Below are 6,455 nucleotides of genomic sequence, written 5' to 3'. Positions count from 1 at the left end.
GGTGTTTTAAGGCCTCTAAAGCTTTAAGGCTTTTATCAAGGCTAGTTTCCATCTAATCTAAGGCCTTAAACACATCAAAGAACACCAACAAATGAGAGTTTACGGCCCAAGTGTATCTTAGGCCGTAAACTCCATAGAAATGGACCAAAGGGCACTTTTAAGGCTCCTAAAGCCTTAGACAATTACCTAGACTTGTTCCCATTAAATCAAGGGCTTGAACCACATCAAAATCACTTAACAAAGTTTCATGTACGTTTTGTTGTATGTTTACTATCTATATATCTACGTTTTGTTGTTTCTTTTGTATTCCGATGGTCAATGGACCTTTGTATTTTTTTTGTGGAGGAGGACCACATATCCAACACCAAATTCAGTTTTGTAATATAACGTCTCTGTTTTATTTTATTCTATTCCTATGTATTGTTTTTTAAACGTATCCCGATTATCATAGCTATAGATAGTTTTTTATTATATATTGGTAGTAATAACATAAAAATAGTACAAAATTTCAGAAATGGTCTCTTAACTTTTCAAAAAATGGCACGTGGAAGGTAATTTTCAAAAACATTTCAGATTTGTTCATATCGTTTCTAAAAAATTTAATGGATGGTTATTTTGCCTACCATAGTTTGAATTTTCTGTTAAATGTATTGTAAATAGATTTTTTTGCCTTCTGAACAAAAGTTGATCAAATATATATTTCTGAGTGACCATTTCTAAATTTTTTTTGAATAAATGTAACATCCCGACTTCCGGGAATGAGATTTATTCTTTAAAAAGGCAAATTTCCCTTGGAACTCGTCGAGTTGATGGCCTCAACTCAATGTGTTGAAGACTTTTGGAGGGCGCATCTTTTTGGACCAACTCGACGAGTTGGTAAGGAAAACTCGACGAGTTCGTGGCTAAATGGGAAACCTTAAATTTTAGGGTTTGCACCCTATATAACCTCCTTAAGTCCTTGCACTATCAGCCTCCGAAGCCTAATATCGGCCTTGTGAACCCTAATCTTCATTTCATCTCATATTGTGAGTTAATGTGTCATTTTGGAGCAAAAGAATGAGGAGTTTGAGAGAAGGAGGCAAGGATCTAGCAAGCTAAGCCCTCATCTTCAGTTTGACACTCTTTTGGACCATTATAAGTATTCAAGACCCGATTGTTATCTATCTATAAAGCTAGATCTTGAGTTTTGTCCCTTTTTCTCCTTATTCTTGGATGTTGCAATGGATGAACTTCATAAAGCACTACTAGAAAAACAGCCTTTTATGACGCTCATTGCGCGTCGTAAAACGCTCAGACGACGCGCAAATGCGCGTCAAGGAAGGCCCTGTCATAACGAGAGACGACACGCTTTTGCGCGTCGTCTAGAGACGACGCGCATTTACGACGCGCATTTATGACACGCAATGTGTATCATTAAAGCCGCTGTCAAGAAATGCCATGTCATAAATGAAGATGACACACATTTTTGTGTATCGTAACTTTTATTTTTTAAAAAAAAAATTATTTATAGATTTACGTAAATTTACTAATTTTCAAATTACATGACACATTTAATGTCTCATAATATAAAATAAAATCTCATACACAAAAAACAAAATAAATTGCACAAATTATAATATGTCATACAAATAATCATTCAAATGTTAAACAAAAATAATACATTGCTAACATGGGTTATGCATTCCTATAAAACTAACAACCCACGGTGACCTTAATCTAGATCGAGGTTGACTTGGATCAATGGCAACGATTGAACTGCAAGAAATATATAGATCAAATTGCTTAACAAGTGATAAGTAAACAAATCCATTAGGATTTAATCAATTTTACTTACTTTGATCTTAAAACTTCGGGAACTAGAAGACCAAATTGCTTAACAAAATCAGCAAAAGCCTTGTTGGTAGGGTACCCTGTACAGCTTATACGAATTGCTTCTAGAACCCCCTTTATGAAGAGTAAACAAAAGAAACTTCAAATATGATTCAGGAATCTTTATAAAAGTTCAAACATCATTATATGCAGTCTACTCACCCCACAACATAATTGATGAATGATGTTGACATTATCAAAGAGTAACATACCATTTCCTTTTGAAGATTCCCAGAGATCCCATCTCTCTAATATTGATGCCATCTCTCTAGCACCTGAGTCAAGGGGCATGTTGACTCTCCCCTGAAAATTAAAAAAAATATATCAAAATTTTTAATACTCTTCACTCTAAATAATGTTAAATTGTTACTTTGTTTGATCTTTTGGATCGATTGCTTTCATGGGTATGTCCAACAGCATCTGATATAACCTCTTCACTGTATGAGAAGGTGAAGAAGTGTCCATGTCATCTGACATACCAGATGAAGCTCTTGATAAGTAAACTTTACCACTCATATCCAAAAAACTTCTCAGGTCCATAAATATTACCTGATATGAATTGACTGCTACTTTGAGGCTCGAAGGTTTGAATCTTCTGGTGCAAGTAGCTTAAACAATGCCAAAGCTTCCTCAAATTTTCCGGATGCTGTCAATTGTACAATCTGCATTTTGATACAAGATTTAGGTACTGATTAAATTACATAAATGGCCATTTCTCTTGTAAAATAATTGTAGCATAAGGCTTCTGAATAAGACGAGGCTCATTACTAATGTGCTCAATAAGGCGTGACTCTAAATTCCTTAACTTCTCTGGAAGTTCACCATCAGGACCACATAGTGCATCCATGTTGTAATCATAGTTAAAAAGAAAGTTAATATGAACAAAAGTTACAGAACCATGTTTGATTTAATTTTTTATTGAAAACAAAAGTTAATATGAACAATAAGGCGAGGCTCTATTATATGACATGAACCATTAGGGTTAGTTGAATAGCTTCCTTTAGGGACTCCCCACAACACAGGATTATAACTTTTTATTGAAAAAAAAAAAGAGTAAATTTTTAATTTTTAGAACAAATCAAATTTTAGAATCAAGAATTAAAGAGCATGAATTAGAATTACCCCCAGTTGTATCCATCCTCATTTTGGATGGCTGTGATGTACTCCTGTTGCTCAGGTGAATCTGGTGGCAGAGATTTGAGCATCTCCATATCTAATCTTTTTCATTGCAATCCAAATCATAAAATCATACACTGTAAAATCTGAATAATAAGAAAGAAGGAAATGAAGAGTTTTTCTTACCTACAGACTTCCAAATTATGTGTGAGGCCAGCATCTGATAATTTTTTCAAATGAAGTACACCAGGCGAGTCCTTCAACACAATAACATATAAACTTTATAGCATTTTAAATGTTTAATAAAAAAGGATCACATGTGTTTGAATTTTGAACATGGGTATGAATTAAAAAACCTACCTGAGAAGTGAAGGCAAGATAACCTCCTCGAATTTCTGGATCTACTGTAGAGTTGATAATGAAAGTAAGTTATACTTGAGCAGGTATGAAGGACAACGTGAGATGTTGTACAATCAAACATTCAACCTGGATCAAGTTGCATTCTCTATAGAAGGTATTAAAGATGCTCAGCAAACAGTATGTGTCACAATTATCAAGCATTTGCTACAAATGGGATCAACCAAAGAGCTGAAAGGATTGATGAAAACTGTGAAGATACAAGACATTGATGTTAGTATAAATATTATGAATCTCTTTCTTTTGATACTTTGTAATTACAGACCATTTAATCTTGTTTTTATGTTTAGAATTTGCAAGATGAAATGATGGACATGATGGATATAAGCAGTGAGATACAAGAATCTCTTGGTAGAAGTTTAGTGTGCCAGATGATATTAATGAAGATGATCTCATGGGTGGTAAGCACAAATTCATTATTATTATTTTTCTTTTTTTAAATGTTAACTTCACTTCATGGAAATGTTTCAGAACTTGATGCTTTGGAGGCAAACATGGATCAAGAAACTGAAGGTGAAGGGGTACCTTCATATACTCAACCTGATAATGAGCCCGATCCGAATGAAGAACTTAATATGCCTTTAGCTCCAAGTGGACATGCAGTGCCAGTGAAACCATCAATCAGATGACCTCATTACAAGAATCTAGAGTAAAATCACAACAAATTTCAAGAATTTCAGATACCCAAATTGCTAAAATTGAGAACTCTTATGTTTCACATATGCAATCTAACATCAGAAATGAAAAACAAGAAGTGCATTTAAATACTTCAAGAACAGATAGAAGAGAAGAAAAACAGGAAAGAATAAATCAGATGACCTCATTACAAGAATCTAGATTGAAATCGCAACAAACTTCAAGAATTTCAGATACCCAAATTGCTAAAACTGTGAACTCTTCTGTTTCTCATACATCTAACATCAGAAATGAAAAAAAGAATTGGGTATATGATTTTTAACACTATTGATTCAAAAAAGTTTTACCTAGTCGAGCAGCATGCTTAAGCATCATCTGTGGTAATAACCCTTTCTGCAAGGTTAGCTTCCGAATTTAACATCATTAATTAGTTAATTAATTAAAGGGTATTTTGGGAAAATCATAAAAAAGATAACCTTTTTTGGTTTTGTGTTACTAGGTTATGCATGATCCTAGCGGAATGAGTAGAGGTTCTGGTTTTAAATACTAGGAATAAGAATATCTTTTACAGGTTCTTGATCTTTGGGTAAAGGGGTTTTAGGAGGGAGACCTCGTTTTTTTATAGGTGTGTCTTTTACAGGTTCAGTGAATGCAAAAACTGCATCTGGATCTGGTCCCACTTCAAATTCTTCACGATTGTTTATTTCTGCCCTTAGTTCTGCAGAACCAGGGCACCATAACATAAGATCTGCAAAATGATTAGCTTCCTACCTGCAGAAAGGGTATAATAGTCCTTTTCCAAGACACTCACAGAATTATGGTCAACGGTGGGGATTTTCACCATACCAAGTTGTGGAGTATTAATGAGGACTTAGCTCTACAATATCAGCTTAGATCTGTCGTATCAACTTCAGTGTCTTCTACTTTCTTAATCAATGAGGACTTCAAATAGATAATCAAATTCAACATCAATTATCAAAGATGTGGTCAACTATTAAACCAATAGATCAATTAAAACCCTAAACTAAATATGCCTCATGTTCAGGGAACTTTGGCATTTCTGCTAATATATCCATCAGGGCTGCACCTTTCCTACTCAATTCAAAATACTCCACAGCCATTCTCATTTTTCTGTAGCATTAATCACTATTTGGTATTAAAATTCTTGGGATTTGACCATGATCAGAAAAGACGATCTTGTTAAGCCTAACACAGCATAAAACTTGCCCGGGTAGTTCTTCAGGATGTTGTGCCTAAAAATTGAGAATCCAATCAAATACATATATTCAGCTTATGAATCACAACACAAAATCCAATTCCATATTCAAAAACCAGAAACCCAATTTACCTGAATCGTTAAACCAATGCCAAGAATCCAAAGTTTCAATCGTCCCTAGAATGCATCAAGTGCTTTTCGTGAGATGTAGCTGAATCGATGTATATCTAGGTCAATTTCGAAGTAGTCATGTCCCTGCATAAAAAGAATATGCACAATTTCAATTTCGTAATTCCGAATTGAAGATTGAGATTTAAAGATTAAAACCCAAGATTTGGAAAGGAATTACGAACCCGATAGAATGTTTGTTGACGGCGTGAAAGAACCGGTTTATCGTTTATCCACATTTTGAGTGTCCAAAATATCACTGAACCCACCGTATTTAAAGATCTTAGCAGCTTCAACACGTTCGTCTTTTAATCCGCTCAGGAATCACGAATCCAGAGACACCACGATTGTGGGGGCAACGATTGATAGATTTTCCGCTTGTTGGACAGTCCATTTTCCGGTCTCTTCCATGCCTGTTTTATCCAACACTTTGTCGACTAGATATTCGTCTCCCTTGTCGTCCTTTATTTTGAAGATGTCTACGATGATTTCAATCAAGAAGCTTTGAAGATCCCCTAGAATCCATTCCGAGAACACTTTGTGTAGTTCCTTGTTCAAGAGTTTCCCAACGGATTCAACACGTTGTATGCTTCGGAAATCAGCTACATGTCGCCATAATCGATTCCGTTGTGGACCATTTTGACGAAATTGCCGAAACCGCCTTCGCCGATGTATGTGACACATGGACCACTGTCGGGTACTTGAGCGGCTACTTTGAGCACGATGTGGAGAAGTGAAGCGGTGGATGTTTGAGAATCAAGAGAGAAGAAAAGAAAGAAAGCGGGTTTTCGACATGGATGAGCTAGGGTTTTCAGCCGGTGGAAACAAAGCGGGGTTTTTAATTTTTTGGATTTCATTTCCCCCCATGAGAGATGCAACGCGCGTTTCATTAAAATTTATAAAACGACATGGTTAGACGACGCACATTTTATTTAAGGTGCCCTCCGTTCTTTTTTTTTTTATTTTTATTAGACACTAATTTAAGGGCACGCAAAAATGCGTGCCCTCTATGCTTCATATATTGGAAAACTGA

At 35.3% G+C, this 6,455-nt stretch overlaps 1 pseudogene; it reads left to right on the top strand.

Moving 5' to 3' along the window:
- The first annotated feature begins 3,221 nt into the window (after positions 1-3,221).
- Positions 3,222-4,031, top strand: LOC145077781 (vacuolar protein sorting-associated protein 60.2-like; annotated as a pseudogene).
- Positions 4,032-6,455: the final 2,424 nt, after the last annotated feature.

This window comes from Lactuca serriola, unplaced genomic scaffold (genome assembly GCF_051521515.1).
Source record: "Lactuca serriola cultivar US96UC23 unplaced genomic scaffold, Lser_US96UC23_V15 Lser_V15_Un036, whole genome shotgun sequence".
Lineage (NCBI taxonomy): Eukaryota > Viridiplantae > Streptophyta > Magnoliopsida > Asterales > Asteraceae > Lactuca > Lactuca serriola.
This window is presented reverse-complemented; position numbering and strand designations above follow the sequence as displayed.